Source organism: Mus musculus, chromosome 15, assembly GCF_000001635.26.
Source record: "Mus musculus strain C57BL/6J chromosome 15, GRCm38.p6 C57BL/6J".
Taxonomy (NCBI): Eukaryota; Metazoa; Chordata; class Mammalia; order Rodentia; family Muridae; genus Mus; species Mus musculus.
The window spans coordinates 93,196,369-93,205,095 of record NC_000081.6 but is presented as its reverse complement, the minus strand read 5'-3'; the positions used below and the strand labels follow the sequence as shown (position 1 = coordinate 93,205,095).

Sequence of the window (8,727 nt, the reverse complement as noted above, 5' to 3'; positions counted from 1 at the left end):
CCTACATGCATATCTGTGTACCACATGTGTATGGGTGCCCACAAAAGCTAGATGAGGGTGTGCAATCCCCTCAAGCTGGAGTGACAGGTAGTTATGAGGGCTCTCATGTGGGCACTAGGAACTGGACCTGAGTTCTCTGCAAAAGCAGCCAGTGCTCTTAACCATTGAGACATTTCTCCAGCTACCAATATATTTGTATTTACAAGGAGCATAATAATAGGATAGGGGGGATTTATTTATTTATTTTTAAATTTCAGATGAAATTTACTTAAAGACTTGTAGATACTAATGTGAGCCATCTGATGCTTCAGAACCGTAAGTATCCGTTATCAGAGGATTCTAAAATTAAAATGTCATAGAGGGTGCAAGGATTTCTTTTTCCCTTCCGTTTCCCCCCCCTGGGGTCATTGCGTGGACTAAGGATCTGTTTTCTCAATGATAAAGGCTGCCAGGAGGGCAGAGTTCATATTACTGGTTCTCCCATTGATGAAACGTACGTTCAAGTATTTTTCTGATTCCATTGGTCAGTCTGAGCTAGAAGGCCTGTGTCACGGTCTGAATCTGACTTGTCCTGCAAAGGCTGTTTTCAAGGCTTGACCTTCACCTGGCGGGTGCTATTTTGAAAAGGCTACAGAGCCTTTAGGAAGTGGAGCTTGGCTAGAAGAAGTGAGCCCCTGGGGAGGGTTCTCAGTGTGTTATCCTTCCCTTCCTTCCTTCCTCCCTCCCTTCCTTCCTTCCTTCCTTCCTTCCTTCCTTCCTTCCTTCCTTCCTTCCTTCCTTCCTTCCTCCCTCCCTCCCTCCCTCCCTTTCTTCCTTCCTGTCTCCATCCCTGGTTCTGGTCTGCTCTGATGAGATTAAGTGATCCTCTGCGCCTGCTCCTCCCGCCACGGTGCCCTGTTCAAACACGTGGGAACAAGAGCTGGAACACTCGGAGCCATAACATAAAACCATTATTTCCTGCCTTCATTTCTGTCACGTGCTGTGGTCACAGTGTCCCCGCTCTGGCCTCAGGACCCAGTGTCACCATTTCTTTTCAAACTGTCATTCTTGATTCCCTTGTAGACTCCGTCAACAGTAGATGCTTAATAAATGTCCATGAATGCCAGAGTGACAACTGTACTGGAAGCACACCATCACCAGGCTATCCTGGATAATTAAGCTCATATCCAGGGTGATGGCTCTGAAGGAAATGGAATCTCTTTGGGTTGCAAAGGTAAGGAAACCAGAACTTTTCAAAGCTATCTTTGAAATAACTTGTATCTTTTCTGCTCCTCTTGGTTAGTAAAAATCAACATATATTCTAATTAGAATTTCCCACTATCTCTTAGAAGTAGTTTTGCCTAGAGCTTGACATGTAATGCTGACATTTTCCCCCTTTATTTGTACACCCATGTGTTTGAAGAGGAAATGCCAGAGAGTGTGTCTCATCTTTAATATAATATACTCATTAATATACAGTAAATGTGGACTTGAAATAAGTGAGGTTCTTTGGAGCAGACATGCGTTCTTTGTCTCTCTGTCTCTCAGTCTGTCTCTGTCTCTATCTGTCTCTTTGTGTCTCTGTCTGTCTCTGTCTCTGTATTTCCCCCTCTCTCTGTCTTTCTCTTTGTCTCTTCCTCTCTCCTTCCCTACCTCTCTCTGACTTTGCATCTCTTTTTGTCTCTAACTTCAACTATAAGCAAGTTATTTAGCTTTCCCCTCCCCCTCCCTCCCTTTTTTCTTCCTCCCTCTCTCCTTCCCTCCCTCCCTCCCCACCCTTTTGCTGCCTCTGCTTTGTATAAGATTTTTCTAGTTATTTCAGTTACAAACCTTAAGCACCAGCCATACCCAGCTTTGGTTGACTAACCTAAGAACCAGTGGACATTAAAAAAATAACTTCTCTCTCTCTCTCTCTCTCTCTCTCTCTCTCTCTCTCTCTCTCTGTGTGTGTGTATGTGAATATGTGTGTGCAGTTGCCCTCCAAGGCCAGAAGAGAGCCTCAACCCCCTGAAGCTGGCCTTACAGGGAGTTGTATGCTAGACGTGAGTGCTGGGAACAGAACTCTGGTCCTCTGCAAGAGCAGCAAGTGTTTGTAACTGCTGAGCCATCTCTCCAGATCCTAGAATTTATAATGTAAGAATTTGCTCCTCTTGATCTTTGTTCTCTTGCTCTGAGGGTTGCAAGTTACACAGAGAAGTAGGGAATTCCTAGAGTCTGCTGAGGGCCCTCAGAATCCTTGGGATGGTCCTACCTCCCTCAAAACAAGTCAACATTTTCATAGGATAGATATTTCCTTTCTGGGACGCGTGTATCCTGTGGGGCTCTGGGGCTACTGGGTTTGCATCTCTTTCTGCTTTTTGTTGTTGTTGTTGTTTTGGAGACCCAGCTCAGCCATTGCCTAATACTCAGTTTTGAGTAACATGGTCATGACCCGTGTTTGTTCTCCAGTGGCAAACAGTATGCACAGATCACTAGCTGCATGTGCCTTTGAGATGAATGTGGGTGGGCACTGTGTAGACTGTGGGGTTTTGGGCTGGGATCGCCACTCATGGATTCCTTTCTGTTACCAACTGTACAACTGTGGCCTTCACCTTTTTCTTTATGCCTGGCTTTTTTTTTTTAATCTGTAAAGGGCATGATTGTTGATTTTTTGAGTATATGAGAAATGTATACATATATATATATCCATAAGATATTATATATAAAATATCAATAAGATGTTATATATATGCATATAATATATTATGGTATCTTATGGTATTATCAATTCAGAGACAACAATTTCCTAAGGAGAAATTGTTCTTCCTGGGGCATCTGGTTGGTCTTAAGTCCTTAGCTGAGGGCACCCTGTTTCTCCTGTCTCCTGGCCTGAATCTTTAGTATCTGGGAGGCTTCTGTGTGCTCCTCCTACACCCGTTATAGTCACTGAGAGTACAGTGCCAGCGACTCACTTCTGCAGCTGTTGCTCAGTCTGCCTGCCCCAAGGCCTTTCCAGCCGAGGTCACCAAGTCAGAGCTGGTGATTGCACAACACACCCGCTGCCTGTCGATTTCAGTATCTTGTGCTCTTCCATACTGAGTTTTGACAAGCTAGTCACTCCCCTTTTCTTTAAAACCCCATTTCTTTTTGTGAGGTGTGCTGGACTATGTTAGCTTTGGTCCCTTCGAGGTTTCTGTGTATCTTGCTACCTTTCTGGCTGCTTGAGGTCTTGGACCTCCAGTTGTTCTCTAATTATCTCATCCACTGTCTTTCTAAAATATTACAATCTTTTTTTTTTAAAGAAGATTTATTTATCATGTATACAGTGTTCTGCCTACATGTATGTCTGCAGGCTAGAAGAGGGCATCAGATCTCATTACAGATGGTCATGATCCACCATGTGGTTGTTGGGAATTGAACTCAGGACCTCTGGAAGAGCAACCAGTGCTCTTAACCTCTGAGCCCTCTTTCCAGCTCTTAAAATACAAAATTCTTGAAGCTGGCTCTATGGTGTCCCCCAACAACACAGTTGTATATTAGATATAGAACAATGATGTTACATTTATTCTTCTCTTACAGATTGCATCCCTACTGTAGATTCCCCTCTCTCCACTCCTCCCAGTCCCTCCTCCCAATTACCCCTCCCACATATCACTCTTCCTCTGTTTCCCTTCAGAAAAGCCTAACTACCCACCCCCGGATATCAACTAAACGTGGCATAACAAGTTACAATAAGCCTAGGCACAAACCCTCATATCAGGACTGGATAAAGCGATCCAGTAGGAGGTAGGTTCCAAGACCAAGCAAAAGAATCAGAGACCGCCGTTCCCACTGCTAGGAGTCCCACAAGAATACCAAGCTATACAATCATAGCATATATGCTCAGATCCATACTGGCTCTGTGATTCACTTCAGTCCCTGTGAGCCCCTTGAGTCCTGCTTAGTTCATTCTGTAGGTCATGTTCTTCTCATGGTGTCCTTGACCCCTCGGGTTCCTAAAATCCTACCTCTCTCTCTTTGGTGGGGTTACTCAGGCTCTGCCTAATGGTTGGCTCTGGGTCTCTGTATCTGGTCCCGTCAGCTGCTAGAGGAAGGCTCTCAGATGACAGTTCAACTTACAGCAATAAGTTTTTACGTGTACAAGTTAATTAATTCTGTGGCCGCCTTAACAAACTTTCACAGACTGAGTCGTTTGAACATGCTTCTTATCATTTTGGAAACTTCAAGTCCAAGATCGAGATGTTGGCCTGTCTACTTTCCCCTGACCTCTCTGTGATGCGTGGGTGGCTGCCTACGACTGAGTTCTCACATGATCTTTACACTGCATATGCAAATGTCTGGTGTTTACATGTCTGAGTTTTCTCTTCTCTTAATGGTCTCAATCAGACAGGACAAGAGCTTATCCTAATGGTCTCATTTTATATTAATTACCTCTTTAAAGATCCTATTTTCAAAGACAGTCACATTCTTTGCTACTGAGGAGCACGGCTTTGATATATGCATTTTTTTTTTCAAGAGACACAATTCAGCCTATAACAGTGTGCGCTTAAAATAACTCAGTTATGCCGAGTGTGAAATGCTGATCAAAACATTAGGAGTGTTCTATAAATATGTGTCTCCTATTAGGGAGATTTAATGGAAATTAATTTTGGGATTTATCAGGTTTGACTACTATAATTTCCAGGTGTCCCGCATGTAAGTTGATGATAGCTAGGTTGCCTGCCTAATCACAGGTCATCACCTATCTGATACTTTAAAATAACATTTATTTTACGCAGTTAATTCTCACATATGTGGGAGACCAAGAAGGCCTAGCCACCCACCCACCTCGCCTCACTCTCTCCAGGTGGCACATCAGCAGGTGTGAATCAGATTAGCAATTTGCGATGGAGCTGAATGTAATCAATTACATAATTTGGAGCCATTCAAATATAATTCATTAAATTATATCATGAAGCATTGAAGAAGGGGAAGAAAAAAAAAGCAGAAACAAAGGCTTCCCTGGGAAACTCTATGAGTGGCCTCTTCAGGGTACTCCAGAGTGCAGGTGACTTGTAGCTCAGTTATTCAGTAGCCCTGTGTCTTCAGCCAAGGGACTTACTTTATCCAGGGTTCAGCATCCTCGCTGGAAAGTTGTGATAATTCTGACAACTTGAAATGAGATGAAAAAGGAGACAGATCCTCTGTATTGGACAGCAAGGGGCCAATGACTGTGCATCTTTTCTTGACTGTAGATGCCCCAGAATTTAGAGCTATATAAGAAAAGGTGAGAAAAGGTGGGGACTCCTTAAGTACTACAACTAAACACTGAATAATTGAAGAGAGAAGCCAAACGACCCCATGGAGTTGAGAATGGGTGATTTCCATGTACAAAGACTGTCGTTCTCATTCTGCCTGACTGCACGTGAAAATATTTGGGAGACTTAAAAACACCAGGGCTAGGTTTCCACCCTTGTAGAGTCCAGTCTCCTGGTTTGCATTTGTTCCCTAACACTGACATTTCTTTTTGTGGGACTTGTTGCCTCTTCTAACACAAGTTTAAGCAACACATATATAATCTTCAGCCATTTATATTCAGCGACTGTTCTTATGTCATACTGTTGTTTCTTCCTCTAGTATGTAGTTTTCAGAGTAGAGAGTTTTGGTTTTGTTTCTTATTGTACCTTCAGTGCTTAGATCATAGCTTCATAATAGATTCTTCTCTTGGGGATAATAAGGCACAATTTATTATCGTTAAAAACGCTAGCATACATTATTTATGAATAATAATGGGATCATTGTGACACGTCCATGCACATGGGCAGTTTTCGGTCTTATTCAAGTCTCCCTTACCCTCAGTGGTTTCTCCTTCCCGTTTATCTTCCTCCTGCTCTGACCAGCCCCTCTTCACTTCTATATGTTTTCTGTACAGTTATTTCTTCATCATTTTATTCTATAGGCATGTGTGTGGGAGCGTGTTTACAGGGGCATTCATAGCAGATTCCACAGTGCATCTGCATCACATTTTCGATTACTTACTCATTGGTTGCAGTGTAACATTTAGGTTGTTTGCATTTCCTAGCTGTGGTGGATAGAGCAGTAATGAAAATGGCTGAGAACGTTTTCGTGGAGTAGACTGTCATGTCCTTGGGACACAGGCCAAGGAGTAGTTTAGCTGGGTCATGTATAGATTTGTTTGTATCTTTTTGAGAATTCTCCACATTTATTTCGTAGTGGTTGCAGCAGTTTGCAATTGTACCTAAAGCAAATAAGGGTTCTGTTGTCCACACCCCCAACATTTGTTGCCATTCTGACTGGAGCAAGATGAAGTTTCAAAGTGGTTTTCATTTGAATTTCCCCAATTGCAAGGGAAAGTGAACATTTTTTGAGACTTTTTTTTTTTTCTTTTTCTTTCTTTTTTTTTTTGCCATTTCTCTCCTTCTTTTGAGACCCTACTCTTTAGATCCTGGGCCTATTTGTTGAATAGGTCTTTGTTGTTGTTGTTTTTTCTTCCTAACTCTTTGTTTTTTGAGTTCTTTGTATATTCTGGATATAAATCCTCTGTCAGATGTGTAGCTGTCAAAGATTCTCTCCTCTTTGGTCTTTCTCTTCAGTTGATTGATTCTTAGCTGTGTAGAAGAAACCTTTTTGTTTTAAGAAATCCTGGTTCTCAACTGTTGGCTTTAATCCTTAGGAAAATGGAAAGGAAATTCTTCCTTACAACTGTAACATGGAAGGTACTACCTACCTTCTTCTAGCTGTTTCAGTGTGTAATATTCCAGGCTTGGGTATTTGGTCCATTTGGTTTTTGTTTTGTTTTGTTTTGTTTTGCAAGGTAATAGATATGGATCTAACTTTATTCTTTCTGTATATGGACATTCGGTTTTCCAAGCACAACACATTGAAGATGTGTTCATCTATCCAGTCTGTGTTTTGACATCACTGTCAAATGCTCAGTGGCTGAACTTATGTGTACTTATGTTTGGGTGTTTGATTTTTGTCCCATTGGTCTACATGCTCATTTTTGTGTCAATACCATATTGTTTTCATTTTCAAAAGGATTAAGCTCTTTTAAAAAAGTCTTGCAGACTTCTTCTGTGAATCCATCTGGCCCTGGATTTTGTTGTTGTTCAAAGTCTTTTTGTTACTATTGAGCCTCCCCATTTGTTATGTATCTGTATAAGTTGTTGACTTGATTTCTTGGTTTGATTTTAGCCGTTTGGCTGAATCTAGAAATTTATCAGTTTCTTTTAGGTTTTCTAGTTTAAAGGAGTAGAGGTTTTAAACACATTTCCTTGAAATGTCCTAAGTTTCTTGGGCATCTGTTGTAATATTTCTTGTCCATTTCTTTTTTTTTTTTGGGGTGCAGCGAACTTTATTGATGGTATTCAAGAGAGTAGGGAGGGCTCCCTAGGCCCCTCCTGTTATTATGGGGGTCTGGGATGGAAATTGTGAGGGAGATGCTCAGTGTTGGGGGCCGAGTTGGGATAGGGACTCCTCAGCAACCGAGGGCCTCTCTCTTGCTCAGTGTCCTTGCTGGGGTGGGTGGTCCAGGGTTTTTTACTCCTTGGAGGCCATGTAGGCCATGAGGTCCACCACCCTGTTGCTGTAGCCGTATTCATTGTCATACCAGGAAATGAGCTTGACAAAGTTGTCTTTGAGAGCAATGCCAGCCCCGGCATCGAAGGTGGAAGAGTGGGAGTTGCTGTTGAAGTCGCAGGAGACAACCTGGTCCTCAGTGTAGCCCAAGATGCCCTTCAGTGGGCCCTCAGATGCCTGCTTCACCACCTTCTTGATGTCATCATACTTGGCAGGTTTCTCCAGGTGGCACGTCAGATCCACGATGGACACATTGGGGGTAGGAACACGGAAGGCCATGCCAGTGAGCTTCCCGTTCAGCTCTGGGATGATCTTGCCCACAGCCTTGGCAGCACCAGTGGATTCAGGGATGATGTTCTGGGCAGCCCCACGGCCATCACGCCACAGCTTTCCAGAGGGGCCATCCACAGTCTTCTGGGTGGCAGTGATGGCATGGACCGTGGTCATGAGCCCTTCCACAATGCCAAAGTTGTCATGGATGACCTTGGCCACGGGGGCTAAGCAGTTGGTGGTGCAGGATGCATTGCTGACAATCTTGAGTGAGTTGTCATATTTCTCGTGGTTCACACCCATCACAAACATGGGGGCATCAGCAGAAGGGGCGGAGATGATGACCCTTTTGGCTCCACCCTTCAAGTGGGCCCCGGCCTTCTCCATGGTGGTGAAGACACCAGTAGACTCCACGACATACTCAGCACCAGCATCACCCCATTTGATGTTAGCGCGGGGTCTCGCTCCTGGAAGATGGTGATGGGCTTCCCGTTGATGACAAGCTTCCCATTCTTGGCCTTGACTGTGCCGTTGAATTTGCCGTGGGTGGAGTCATACTGGAATATGTAGACCATGTAGTTGAGGTCAATGAAGGGGTCGTTGATGGCAACAATCTCCACTTTGCCACTGCAGATGGCAGCCCTGGTGACCAGGCGCCCAATACGGCCAAATCCGTTCACACCGACCTTCACCATTTTGTCTACTGGACGAGGCTGGCACTGCACAAGAAGATGCGGCTGTCTCTGGAACAGGGAGGAGCAGAGAGCCTCTTGTCCATTTTTTAATCTGTTGAGCCTTTTTGTTTTATCCTTTTGTTTAGTTGTGTCAAGGGTCTTCCTCTTCTTAAAGAACCAGGTCTTAGATGTGTTGATTTTTCTTTTGTATTTTTATTTGCTTTTATTTCACTGATTTCTGATATGA

At 43.5% G+C, this 8,727-nt stretch overlaps 1 long non-coding RNA gene and 1 pseudogene across 1 annotated transcript in view; one reads left to right on the top strand and one right to left on the bottom strand.

The window, feature by feature from the left end:
* The first annotated feature begins 229 nt into the window (after positions 1 to 229).
* Gm38535 overlaps positions 230 to 8,727 on the top strand; it is a 39,638-nt gene continuing 31,140 nt past the window's right edge. Inside the window, exons 1-2 of the long non-coding RNA XR_875583.2 lie at positions 230 to 315; positions 1,063 to 1,213. This is a non-coding gene — a long non-coding RNA (predicted gene, 38535). The remainder of the gene's footprint in view (positions 316 to 1,062; positions 1,214 to 8,727) is intronic.
* On the bottom strand, positions 7,299 to 8,519 carry Gm4335 (predicted gene 4335; annotated as a pseudogene).